At 31.9% G+C, this 13052-nt stretch overlaps 1 long non-coding RNA gene across 1 annotated transcript in view; it reads left to right on the forward strand.

The window, feature by feature from the left end:
• The window catches only part of LOC141521847 (uncharacterized), a 91305-nt gene that overhangs the window by 30164 nt on the left and 48089 nt on the right, over positions 1–13052 (forward strand). The gene's annotated exons all lie outside the window — the stretch shown is intronic.

Below are 13052 nucleotides of genomic sequence, written 5' to 3' on the forward strand. Positions count from 1 at the left end.
ATCATAAACGAAAAACTTCAAAGAAAGTTTCTCTGATAAAGACTTCATTTCTTAAACTTATAGAGAAATGAGTCAAATTCATAAAACTAAGATTCATTCCCCAAATAATAAATGATCAAAAATATGAAGTTTTCAGATGAAGTAATCAAAGCTATCAATAGCCATATGGAAAAAATGCTCTAAATCACTACAGATTGGAGAAAAGCAAATTAAAGCAATGTTATTTCCTCATATCAATTAGATTGACTAATAGGACAGAAAACAAAAATGATAAATATTAGAGGGGATGTGGGGAAAATTAGAGAATACATTTTTTTTTAGATTTTTGCAAGGCAAATGGGGTTCAGTGGCTTGTCCAAGGCCATACAGCTAGGTGATTATTAAGTGTCTGAGACTGTATTTGAACCCAGGTATTCCTGACTTGAGGGCTGGTGCTTTATCCACTGCACCACCTAGCCGCCCTGACAATACATTTTTGATGTTCTTTTATAGTGATAAAAATTTGGAAATTGAGGGAATGATCATCAATTATGATGATAACATTGTGATATGTTGCTGAGATAGAATATTAACCTGCTATAAAAATGATGAGCAGAATGCTTTCAGGAAAAAAACCTGTAAAGACTTACAGGATTTGATACAAAGTGAAATATGCTGTGTACAAAGTAACAGAAATATTGTAAGATGATCAACTGTGCATAATTTAGCTATTCTCAGCAGTATACAATCCTAGACAATTCTGAAGGACTTATGATGAAAAACACTATTTATCCTCAGAGAATGGTCTGATTCTGTTTGAATATAGATTGAAGCATACTTTTCGAAATTTAATTTTTCTTGAGTTTTTTTTCTGTTTTCTCTCACAACATGAGAGTATGGAAATATGTTTTGCATGACTACAACTCCTATTGAATTATTTGCTTTCTCAATGAGAAGGATGGGGCAGAAAGAAGGGAGTGAATTTGGAACTCAAATTTTAAAAATGAATGTTAAAATTTATTTTTACCTGTATCTGGGAAAAATAAAATGCTAAACCAACTATAAAAGTATCAAATGCAATCATTTTTTCCTCATATAGTTTTATATATATATATATATATATATATATATATATATATATATGAGTGAAACAGAAATATGAAATACATATGTATGGTTAAAGTTTCCCTTTTGATATATATAATAGAAATGGTAAGTGTGTTTAAAATTCAAAAGAGGAAGAGATCAATGTAAAGATATGATTCCAAGAACATAACTGAATTTGAATTCAAAGTTAAACTGGGTCATAAAGTATGGACAAGTTTGAGTATGGAGAAAACAGAGAAGAAGAAATTATTGGAGAGGCATTGGCGATCAAATGTGTGGAGAAAGAATTTGATATGACATATTTTAGGAGCAGTGAGAATAGTCTAAATTTAGTCAAGTGTTCATGGTGGTGAAATAATGTGAGGTGTATTTAATAAGGTATATTAATCCCATGGAAGGATCCTCACCAAGGTGAGATGTTATTTCCCACTCCCTCTAGCAAGTAGGCTAAGTACATAATTAGTATTCATTAAAGACCTACTAACTTTTCATTTCTGATGACCAAATGATAATAAAATTATTACCATTTCATCTCTAATTTATCATTCATATAGCTACAAAATTGATATTCCTAAAGATTAAGTTGGAACTCGTTCAACTCCTACTCAAAGAGAATTAATGTTTCCCCATTTTCTCTAAAAGTAAATATAGAAATTTCTGTCTATCTATTTAACCCATCTTTCCAGTCTGATTTCACTTTACTCTGCCTAATGCACTTCATTTTTCAGGAAAAATCTATTTATTTGCTATATTGCTCATACCATCTCTCAACTCTGTTTCTTTGATAGGATATCCACCATTCCTCTAAAGTCTTTCATCATCATCTCTACCTTTCAGAATCCCTAGTTCATTCAAAGCTCAACATAGGTAGGATCTTCAATATGAGGCCTTTCCTGAATTCCACACTTTTTAGAATTTTCTCTAAAAATTAGTTTTGTACATATTCCACATGTAATTTAAAAATCTATGTATTTATCTTTCCTTTAAAAATAATGCAAGATTACCTTAAAAAATAATGTCTATTTCAAGACAAGGAATATTATTATCTTTGTCCTTGCATCCCTTTCCCCTTAGTGGCAACATAGTAGGGTGGAACAAGAATATATCAGTCAGGAAGTCCTGAGTACAAGTCCATTCCCTAAAAAATATAAATTATATGATTTTGTTTAAGATAATACTACAGTTCTCCAGACAATTTTCCAAGACTATAACAAATAGAAAAATTATAAATCATCATTGACAGAGACCATTTTCAATCCCCCAGTAGAAGCAGGATTGTGTTGGTAAATTTTTAACAACTGGCTATCAGGGAGAAAAAAAGTACAGATGATACACTTTCAGGTTTAATATACATCATTAACATTATCTCCAACACTTTTGTAAGTCTGAGACAATAATAAAATAATAAATCAAGCCCTAATTTTTAGCGTTTGCTTGTTTCTAAGGCACAAGTGTTTACACTAAAAATTTAAGAATTGACAACAGGGATCCTGCACATCTCTGAATTGAAATTTGTTATAACATAAAATTACATGTATTGATCCACTTAAACCATCCCCAATCACAATACCTGGCACGTAGTAGATGCTTAATGAATGATGGTTCAATTAAATCTAATGACATAAAAGAATGTATAATGTTTACATTTGTATAATGTTTCATATTTTACACAGCATTTCACAGTCACTATTTTGTCTTAATTCATGTGATGTGTAGCTTAAAGAACCCTGTGAGATAAACAGGATAACTATTATTTTTCCACTTTTGCTCATATTCTAAATACCAATTTAAAATGAACAATCATTTTTTTTAAACATCAAGTAAGGGTGGCTAGGAGCATAATGGACAGAGCACACGGGCCCTGAAGTCAGGAGGACCTGAGTCCAAATCCAGACTCAAACACTTAATAATTACCTAACTGTGTGACCTTGGGCAAGTCACTTAACCCCATTGCCTTGCAAAGACAAACCAAAAAAAAAAACCTCAAGAAAGAGGATAGGAAAGATTGTGAGCAGTATTGCTTCATAAAACAGTGAAAAGCAATAAAAATAACATTACTGCCTAAGTTGGTTTACAAATTCAGTGCTGTACCAATCTACCAGAGTATTACTTTATAGTCCTACAAAATGAATAACAAAATTCTTCCAGAAAAATTAAATGTCAAGGATGAAGGGAAATAATATTTTTTAAAAATTGGAAAAGAAAGGGAGATAGAAGTACCAGATCTTAAATGTGGTATAGGACAAGAAATAAATACCTCAGTGATTGGAACAGATTAAATAAATAGTAAATGAAAACACATAAAAGACTCTAATGTGTAGACACCCTGGATAATAGAATAAGATTCCATTATTTACTGCTCAAAAATACTAGGAAAGCTAAGAAACAGTCTGGCAGAAATTGGGTTTTGACAACATATTATACTATTTTAAAAAATCAGCTCAAAATGGATATATATAGCTTAGACATAAATGACCTATCATAGACAAATTAGAGGCACAAATAATAAATTAACTTTCTGAACAAGGGATGGAAGAAAAGATTGTACCCTAATAAGGGAAAGAGAAGGTCAAAAATGATGAAATTCACAATTTTAATGACATAAAAAATTATGTTTTTATGTCACAAACTTCAGTAAAATTCAGATTAAAAGGTGAATATAACTAAAGAAAAAAATCACAACTTTCTTAAACAAAAGTCGAATTTTTGTGATAAATAAGGAACTGATATAAATTTATTAGTAGGGGTACTTCTCCATTGATATATTCAAAAAAGTTATGAAAAGGCAATTTTCAAGAGAAGAAATTCAAGTTATCAGCTCATAGGAAAAACCCATATTATTTATAAGTAAGGAAGGGTAATTTCAAGCAACTCTGAAGTTTCATCTCATAGTCTTCAAATGAGCAAATAGGAAAATAAAGGGAAATAAATCCCATCATTGAACTGTTGCTGGAGTGTGATTTTGTGCAGATATTCTGTAAAGGAATTTGTGATTATGTTTCCATAGTTAGTAAATTGTACATACCATTTGACCCAGCAATTCCACCACTAGGCAAATACCCCAAAGAAGTCATAGGAAAATAAAAAGTTTATATATGTTCAGAATATTTATAGTGATTCTCTGTGTAGTAGCGAAAAAAAAAAACTGGAAACTAATAGGGTGTTTAACATTTCGGGAATGTTTAAATAAATTATGTAATGGATCACTACTATACACTAAGAAATCATAAAAGGAATAGTTTCAGAGAAAAATCTGAGACTTTTGTAAACTTATGCAGTATGAAATAAGCAGAATCAGGAGAATAGTCTGTACTATAACACCAACATCATAAAAACAAACACATTTTACATAAGAATTTTAATTAACATGATGGTCAATGATGATTCTAATAGTCTAGTGAAGAAGGATTCATATCTCCTTATAGCAGAACAGATGGATTAAATGTGTGTAATATGACACATTTCTGAACATCACCAATGTGGGGATTTATTTTGTTTAAATGCTTTTGTTACAAGCATTTTTCTTTTCTTCTTTTTGTATGAGCAAATGCTTCTTATTTGGAAAAAAAATTAAATGGAAAAATCAGGAAAAGTGAAAAGTATGTAGAAAGTCTGTTTGAGTCCAAACTATGCCACACCATCCTAATAGGAATCTGGAAGAATGACAAATAGATGGAAAGTGGAACAGATTTGTCATTGTCTCTATAATGATCTACTCTCACCATCAATGAAAATAGAAGCATTTCCTTTGGACTCTAACCTCTCAGCCCCTGACTTGGGGAAGTAGAAATAGAACTTTAAAGGACCAAGGTAGGAAGATCAGCTAACCACAATCAAAGAAAATTAGAATGTTCATGATGGAGCTGACACAATTAGAAAACCTTGAGAATTATTTTAGAAACTATTCATAGAGAATGGAAATTGATTCTTTAGCTCTGCTTGTGTTTTCAGTCTGTGGTATTGTCTTTGACCAACTACTTAGTTTAGACAGTTGTACAAATTCCCCCAGCCTGATCACTTCTCTTCTTTGACATCTGCCTTGCTTATTCAACCATTAAATATTGTCTATATCCTTTAGTCTAGTCTAATAAACTTAACTCTGGCCTAGTTTTCAACTTCTGGTTTTACCATAGCTGCAGTCACCTTTTCTTTTAAAAAATGCCCCCTGGCCATGATCCATAGCATTTTCCCTCTCTAAATATCCCTACTTCTCTTGACCTGCCTAGTTGCATATCTTATTAATTGCTCAAAACTGACCCTTTAAGTGACTATCTCTGAAAAAGAGACACGGCAAGACTGAGGAGGGCAATTACTGGTCATACATCTAACTCTTTACTGTTGCATGTCATTTGGAAAATGTAGCAAAATGAAATAAGAAACGCTTTACTAATACAGAAATATAAAAAAAAAAGAGTTTTGCTTACACAGAACTGAAGTCAGCACTTTAATTCATCCCTATTATTTGTGAAAAATGTTTCCATGCTGTTCTATTCAGCAACTATTCTATTCTCCAATTCTTCAGGTGCCCCTTGTTTCTAATACTTAAAGACTATGTACAGGGAATGTCCAATAGTAAGATTTTGGCGTGATAGGTGTATAGGATAATAATCAGGATGCTTTCTCTAATTTCCTGAGTACATATTCTAGAAAGCTAAGATTCCACTTTACTTTAGACACATACTGACTACCTTATTTTGGGCAAGCCACTAAGTTTCTCAGTTCACCAGATAATTCCCCAGGACTTTACATTACAAATGAATTGATAATCAGCACTGCTAGAAAAACTTCTGTTACTGAGAACTCCTTTTCATTGATGAAAACACAGATCCAAGGCAAAGATATTTGAGAATATTTGATCGTAACTTTTCAATATCCAGCTATGTCAAGGATGCCATACATAACTGTTTATTGACTCTTCTTCATCCAAGCACCTGAAGATTTAAGACACATCCCTTTATAACCTTCCTAGAAGACATGAAAGCATAGCTCCAAGGTCATTATTCTGATAGATTAATGAAAATGAAAATACTGGCCTTACTACAAGGGTTTACAACCATCTGTATTCTCTTTTTCTCCTTTGAAGCTATAGGGGAATCTATATGATTTTTTGAATTCATCATTTATAAATAATTAATTGAAAAAAATGAAATATACAAATTTTACAATTCACGGAAGAACATTGTCTAACATACCAATTTTTTTTAAACAAGGCAATGGGGTTAGGTGACTTGCCCAAGGTCACACAGCTAAGTAATTATTAAGTGTCTGAGGTTAAATTTGAACTCAGGTCCTCCTGACTCCAGGGCCAGTGCTCTGTCCACTGTTCTATCTAGCTACCCCTATCACACTTGAACAAAATTGTCTTAGGCTTTCTGAAATTGACTTGTTCAAATGTGACCTGCATTAACATAAAAATTAATCAAGAAAATTTTATTTTGGAGAGGTGTACTGTCATGAGATATTTGTTTTAGCATTAATAACAAGCCAGGTAAGTTTCCATTCAAACTATTTTGGAAATATGAGCTCCTATGCTGAAATAAACAGAAAGTTCAATTTTGTCTAATATCATTTATTTTACATATGAACAAATTGTTGTAAAGAGAAGTTATGTGATGCGAAAATTCACAAAACTAGATAATGGGTGATCAAGAGTTCCAACTGAATTCTTCTGCATTCTCTCCCCATGCCTTGCCTCTACGTTGCCTCAATTGATAATAGACTCTATAATTTCCAACATCTCACAAAAAATAAGACCAATTGATTGTCAATCAGGCTGACCCCAATCTGGGGACTGGTTAGTGAAAACTTTGAGAATTGATTCAATGAATTTGGTTGCAGTAAAACATTCTGCTGGGGGGATACCACATCAATGTATTCCTAGGTTATGGGATAAGTTATTGCTTGGCAGGAGACTTTGATTGAAATAATCATTAGAAGATGAAAAGTATGTGTGGAGGGGGAACTAAATCATGGTATCAAGTAAAGACCACATTATGACATTCCTTGATTGTGATACACAAAAAATTTAGTAATTAATTTATTTAACTCTTGTGTCTAGGATATAATGAATTTTGTTTTACAATTTTTCCAATAATAGCAATAATAATGAAATATATCTTAGTAAGAAATATAGATGAGTAGGTCATGTATTATGAAATCACAGACTGCAGAAAATTGGGATATTTTGAAAAACTTTCCATAAATCTTAAATATTCCATAAAAGTCCTCATAATTCACTGCTCCTTAGATGTAATAACCTGAAGAGAGCAGATATATATGATATTAGAAAGCAAGCTTATATCTATGATTCTGTTGCCATTCTACTCATACTGTTCAACTTTATGATCTTCCAAAAATATCTCATTCCATTCTTCCTAAGGTGAATGGGTTTTGCTCTTTTTTGTTAACATCTTTCCTCTGTAAAATTTTTATCTATTGTATTTTATATATTATGTCTATCTATTGTATTTTATCTATTGTATCTATTACTGCATTATCTACTGTATCTATTACTACATTTATCCATCTATCCATCCATCTAGTCATCAATCAATCAATCTATCTATCCATCTATCTGTATTAATCTTGCCTATACATTGTTATTTTATGTTGTTTGCTCCATCAGATTGGTAACTGCCTGAGAATAAATTAGCCTGTCTTTTGCCTTTTTTTGTATGTCATTTACTTAGCACAGTTCCCTGCAAATAGAAGCCAGTTAATACATGCTTGTGGACCCATTCATCTATCCATCAAAACCTAAATATCCTCTCCCCAAACCCTTTTCTTACCATCTCAGACCACAGTAAGAAATCCTTCCTTATCTGAGTTCTCTCTTACTATATAAAATAATTATTTCTGTGGGTATGGATGCCCATGGATTTATTCATTTATGTATGTGTATTTTACATCTCAGAACTGACTTGCACAGATATTCAGACTACAATATAATAAAATAATACAATATAATAATTTTGGCATAAATCTGTGTTAATTAAAGCATAAACTTTAATCAAATACCAACATTTTTCAAAATCTTGTGCCACTAATAGGTCAAGAAGAAAAGGACATAAAACAAGCTGAATATGGAAGTATTTGAAGGAAAATTACAACTTAAACTCTCATTTCTAAAATATTTTTAGGTTTATAAATCATTCTTTGTCTTCTTCTACAAAGTATGGAAGAATGTAGATACGAAGTATAAGAAATTAAAACATTAATGATTTGTAATTTGTGTTTTAAAAAGAAATGCCCATATTGATTACATGATGGCTATATTTAAATTTAGCCTGAGGTGTCTTTTTTCTTCCCTCACAGTAACTCTGAGGTATTCCATTCAAGTATGATTATGTTTATTTTAACTGATGAAGCTCAGAGAGTCAAAGCAACTTTCTCATTTTTACACAGTTTAAAGATATTTGAATTTAGTTGTTCTTATGATCATGGTATTTCCACTAACTTATATGTGCCAGATACTGTACAAAGCATTAAGCTTATTTTTAACTTTTTGGGTTTTAATAATAACAATAATTTTCTTTGAAGTAAATGATAGTCATTTTAAATCTCTTAGGTAATCTATTAAGAGCTAAATAGCTAACTATTCCTCCCCTACCTCTTATAAACTTTGTGATACATTTTACTGTAAGTTTTTAGTAGTTTTACATGGTCATTATAATGATAATTGTTATCATTTATAATGATTTCCCCACTTACAGAAGATAGGCTACTGACCTTGAAAATAAATCTGTCTACTATTCTTTCCTAAATATGTCATTATTGTGCTAATTATAAGATACTGTTCAGTGCAAACCTCTTTACAGCATAGAATTCTACATCTTAGACTAGTGTTCTAAGGTCAAGTTGATCAGAAGATGATTTGAGTACAGAGACTGTCCTTGATGTGTGCTCCATGTAGTCTTAAATAGCATTCCCCAAGCCTTCAACATTTTTGATAATCAAGACTTTGATAATTAGTGATGTCAGAATCAAGGTCTTTTTGTTATGTAAGCAAAAGCAACTTAATTTCAATGATACTCTGACAAAGATGATGATGATGATGATGGACAGCTGGATGGCACAGTGGATAGAGTGCTGGACTTATAGTCAGGAGGACTGGAGTTTGAATGTGGCCTCAGACACTTTACATTTACTAGCTCTGTGACTGGGAAAGTCGCTTAATCCTGATTGCCTCACATCTAGGGCTATCTCCATTTGTCCTAATTACTATCTGGACACTGGATTCACTTGATTCTGTAGGAGAAAGAGAGCCTGTGACTTAGCACAGCAACCCCTCACCCAAATTCATGTCATGTGCTTATCATCGTCTCATCTCCATGATGTCATGGTCTTCTTCAAGAATGAAGGACAAATATCATCATCATGAACTCTTTTTAATTAGCACTCCCCAAGCCTTCAATGTCAATTAGAAAGCAAGATATTGATATTCAATGATCTCAGAAGCAAGACCTTTTTCTTATATAAGAAAGAACAGTTTAATTTGAATGAAATTATGACAAGGATACACTATTGCCAAAGAATGATGTCATCTGTCTTTTATAAATTGGAGATTTGATAGGACATCAAAACTTATCACAGGTTTTGTAGAACCAATGGCAGCAGTCATATTATAGTTACCTTTCACATTATCTTGGGATGTGGGACAGCTATACCATGTCCTTTAGGTACACCCAGATTGACTATTTAGATTATATATTAGTCTTTGTTATCATTTTTAAGTAATGTGGTATAGTATTAACACCAGAAAAAATTTTTTATTTGGAGAGCATTTATTGGCAATTTTTGTGTAATGAGAAGAGGTTAGTAACTTTTCTGTCCTCTGATGAAGTTCCTTGAACTTATTTTTATATTCAGTTGTTTTTAGTTATTTCTAACTCTTTATTACCCTATATGCGATTTTATTGGCAAAGATACTGTAGCGGTTTGCCATTTCCTTCTCTAGATCATTTAACAGATGAGAAAACTAAGGCACATGAAACTAAGTGACTTGTCCATAGTTACATAGCTAGTAAGTTTTTGAAGTCAGATCTGAACTAAGAAAGATGAGTTTTCCTTATTTCATACTTGGCACTCTATCCACTCTATATTTTTATTATATAAAACTTTAAGGTATAAAAAGTGCTTTCGTTTCAACAACCCTTTGAAGTAGCTAAAATACCTATCATTATGCCTAATTTACAGATGAGGAAAAAGACCAAGAAAAGTGAAGTGGTTTGAATTTGGTTATGTCCATGTGAATTGGTGTTACCACTTATACTTGAAAATTATTTTCAACTGATTATCTACCCTGTAGTATTCAGGATGAGTAAATTATTTTTTCCTTTCCAAAGAATTATCATTTAATTTATGTCATTCTCCTCAAGAACCTTCAGTGTTTCCCTATTCCTATTGCTTCTAATCACCACCCCTTTTCCTGGCATTTAAATGTTTATATGCACTAACTTCACTATACTTTGCCAACTTTCTTTCCTGTTACTTTCCTCAGTCAGACTACAATGTCTGACTTCCTTGTACCAATCATTTAACTGTTATCGTGAAAGGGCTACTTCAAGTCCCAGATCATCCTTAAAATCAATTATCATTCATTTCTTGCATCCTTATAGTCTTACTGTTGAATGACTTAGAAGTTGGAGTTTTCTTTAATTGGATACTGTTTAGGGGAAAACAATAGTATTATTTAAAGTAAGATTGACCTATTGAAACTGAATCTCCCAGTAATAGGTCATGTGGCTCTGGAGAATACCAAAAACTCTGAACCTTAATATTTCTATTTGTGAAAGAGGGACAACACAACTCATATCACCTCCTTCTCAAGATGAGTTTGAGAAAATGACTGTGAGGCTCAAAGTACTATAAATTGTGAACTTTTATTACTATCTTCTCAATAAGATTATAATCTTCTTAAGAGCATGTGTTCTATCTTCATTTTCCCTCTTAAAAGTGCTAATAAAATGTTAGTGCTGATGATCTGAAGTTTTCTTCCTTTGATATAGATGACTAAAAACCCTTTACCTTGGACTTGGAAAGTTGTATTCTTTTTAAATTTTTTATTTCAATTGCATAGAAAGATAATTTTCATAATTCATTTCTTGTAAGATTTTGATTTCCACATTTTTCTCCCTCTCTCCCTTCTCATTCCCCTCCCCTTGATAGTGAGTAATCTGATAAAGGTTATGCATGTATAACTATATGAAACATATTTACATATTAGTAATGTCATGAAAGAAGAAAAAGGACAAAAGGGGAAAAACATAAGAGGGAAAAAGTACAAATATAGGATGGCTAGAGCACTGGCCCTGGAGTCAGGAGTACCTGAGTTCAAATCTGGCCTCAGACACTTAATAATTACCTAGCTGTGGGGCAGCTAGGTGGCACAGTGTATAAAGCACCGGACCTGGAGTCAGGAGTACCTGCGTCCAAATCCGGTCTCAGCCACTTAATGATTACGTAGCTGTGTGGCCTTGGGCAAGCCACTTAACCCCGTTTGCCTTGCAAAAACCTAAAAAAAAAATAATTACCTAGCTGAGTGGTCTTGGGCAAGCCACTTAACCCCATTGCCTTGCAAAAAAACCCTAAAAAAATACAAAATATAAGACCATTTTAAAGAATGAAAAATAGTATACTTTTGTCTGCATTCAGACAAAATTCCATCATATTCATATACCACAATTTATTCAGTCATTTCTGAATTAATGGACACCTCTACAATTTCAAATTCTCTGCCATTTAACAATGACCTGCTAAAATATTTTTGTAGATATCAGTATTTTCCCATTTTTTATTATCCTTTGGTATATGGACTGTGGAGTGGTATTGTTGGATTAAACAATATACAATTTTATTGCCTTTAGGCATAGTTCCAAATTGCTCTCCAGAAAGACTGGATCAATTCAAAACTCCACCAACAATGTATTAAGGTCTCAGTTTTTTTACATCCCCTCCAACCTTGATTATTTTTTTTGTCATATTGACAAATCTGATACATTTGAGGTGATGCCTCAGAGTTGTTTTAATTTGAATTTCTCTAACTGATAATGATTCAGAGAAATTTTTTATATGACTATTGATAACTTTTATTTTTTCACCTGAGAATTGCCTATTCACTATTTCAATTGTGATAAATTTGACTCAGTTCTCTATGTATTTTAGAAATGACTTCTTTATCAGAAATACTAGTTGTAAAAAATTGTTTCCCAACTTATTGCATTGCTTCTAATTTTGCTTATATAAGTTTTATTCGTGCATTTTTAATTTAATATAATCAAAATGGTCCATTTTTCATTTTAAAATATTCTCTAACTCTCCTTTAATCATAAAGTTCTCCTTTTTCCAAAGATTTGACAGATAAACTTTTCCTTGTTCTCCTAACTGACTTATGATATCACCTTTTATGTCTACATCCTGTACCCATTTTGACCTTATCTTGGTATAGGGTGTAAGATGTTGGTCTATGCCTAGTTTCTGTCACATCATCTTCAAGTTTTTCCAGCATTTGTTGGCAAATAAATACTGGGTTCTAAATCCAAAAACTGGAGAATTTGAGTTTATCAAAGAGTATATTACTATAGTCATTTACTACTGTTTCTTTTATACCTAATCTTTTCCACTGATCTACTACTCTTATTTCTTAGACAGTACTAAACAGTTTGATGACTGCTGCTTTTAATATAATTTTTAGATCTGATATGGATAGGCACCCTTCCTTTGTAGTTTTTTTCATTAATTATCACGATAGCCATGACCTTTATCCAGATGAATTATGTTACTACTTTTTTTAGTTCTAAATAATAATTTTTGGTGGTTTGATTGGTATAACATTGAATATATTTTTTCATTTTTATTATATTAACTCAGTCTATCAGTTTGTTCAATTATTAAGATCTGATTTTATTTGGATGTAAATGTTTTGTAATTGTTTTCATATAGTTTCTAACTTTGTCTTGGCAGGTAGA

Source organism: Macrotis lagotis, chromosome 1 (genome assembly GCF_037893015.1).
Source record: "Macrotis lagotis isolate mMagLag1 chromosome 1, bilby.v1.9.chrom.fasta, whole genome shotgun sequence".
NCBI classification, from domain to species: Eukaryota; Metazoa; Chordata; class Mammalia; order Peramelemorphia; family Peramelidae; genus Macrotis; species Macrotis lagotis.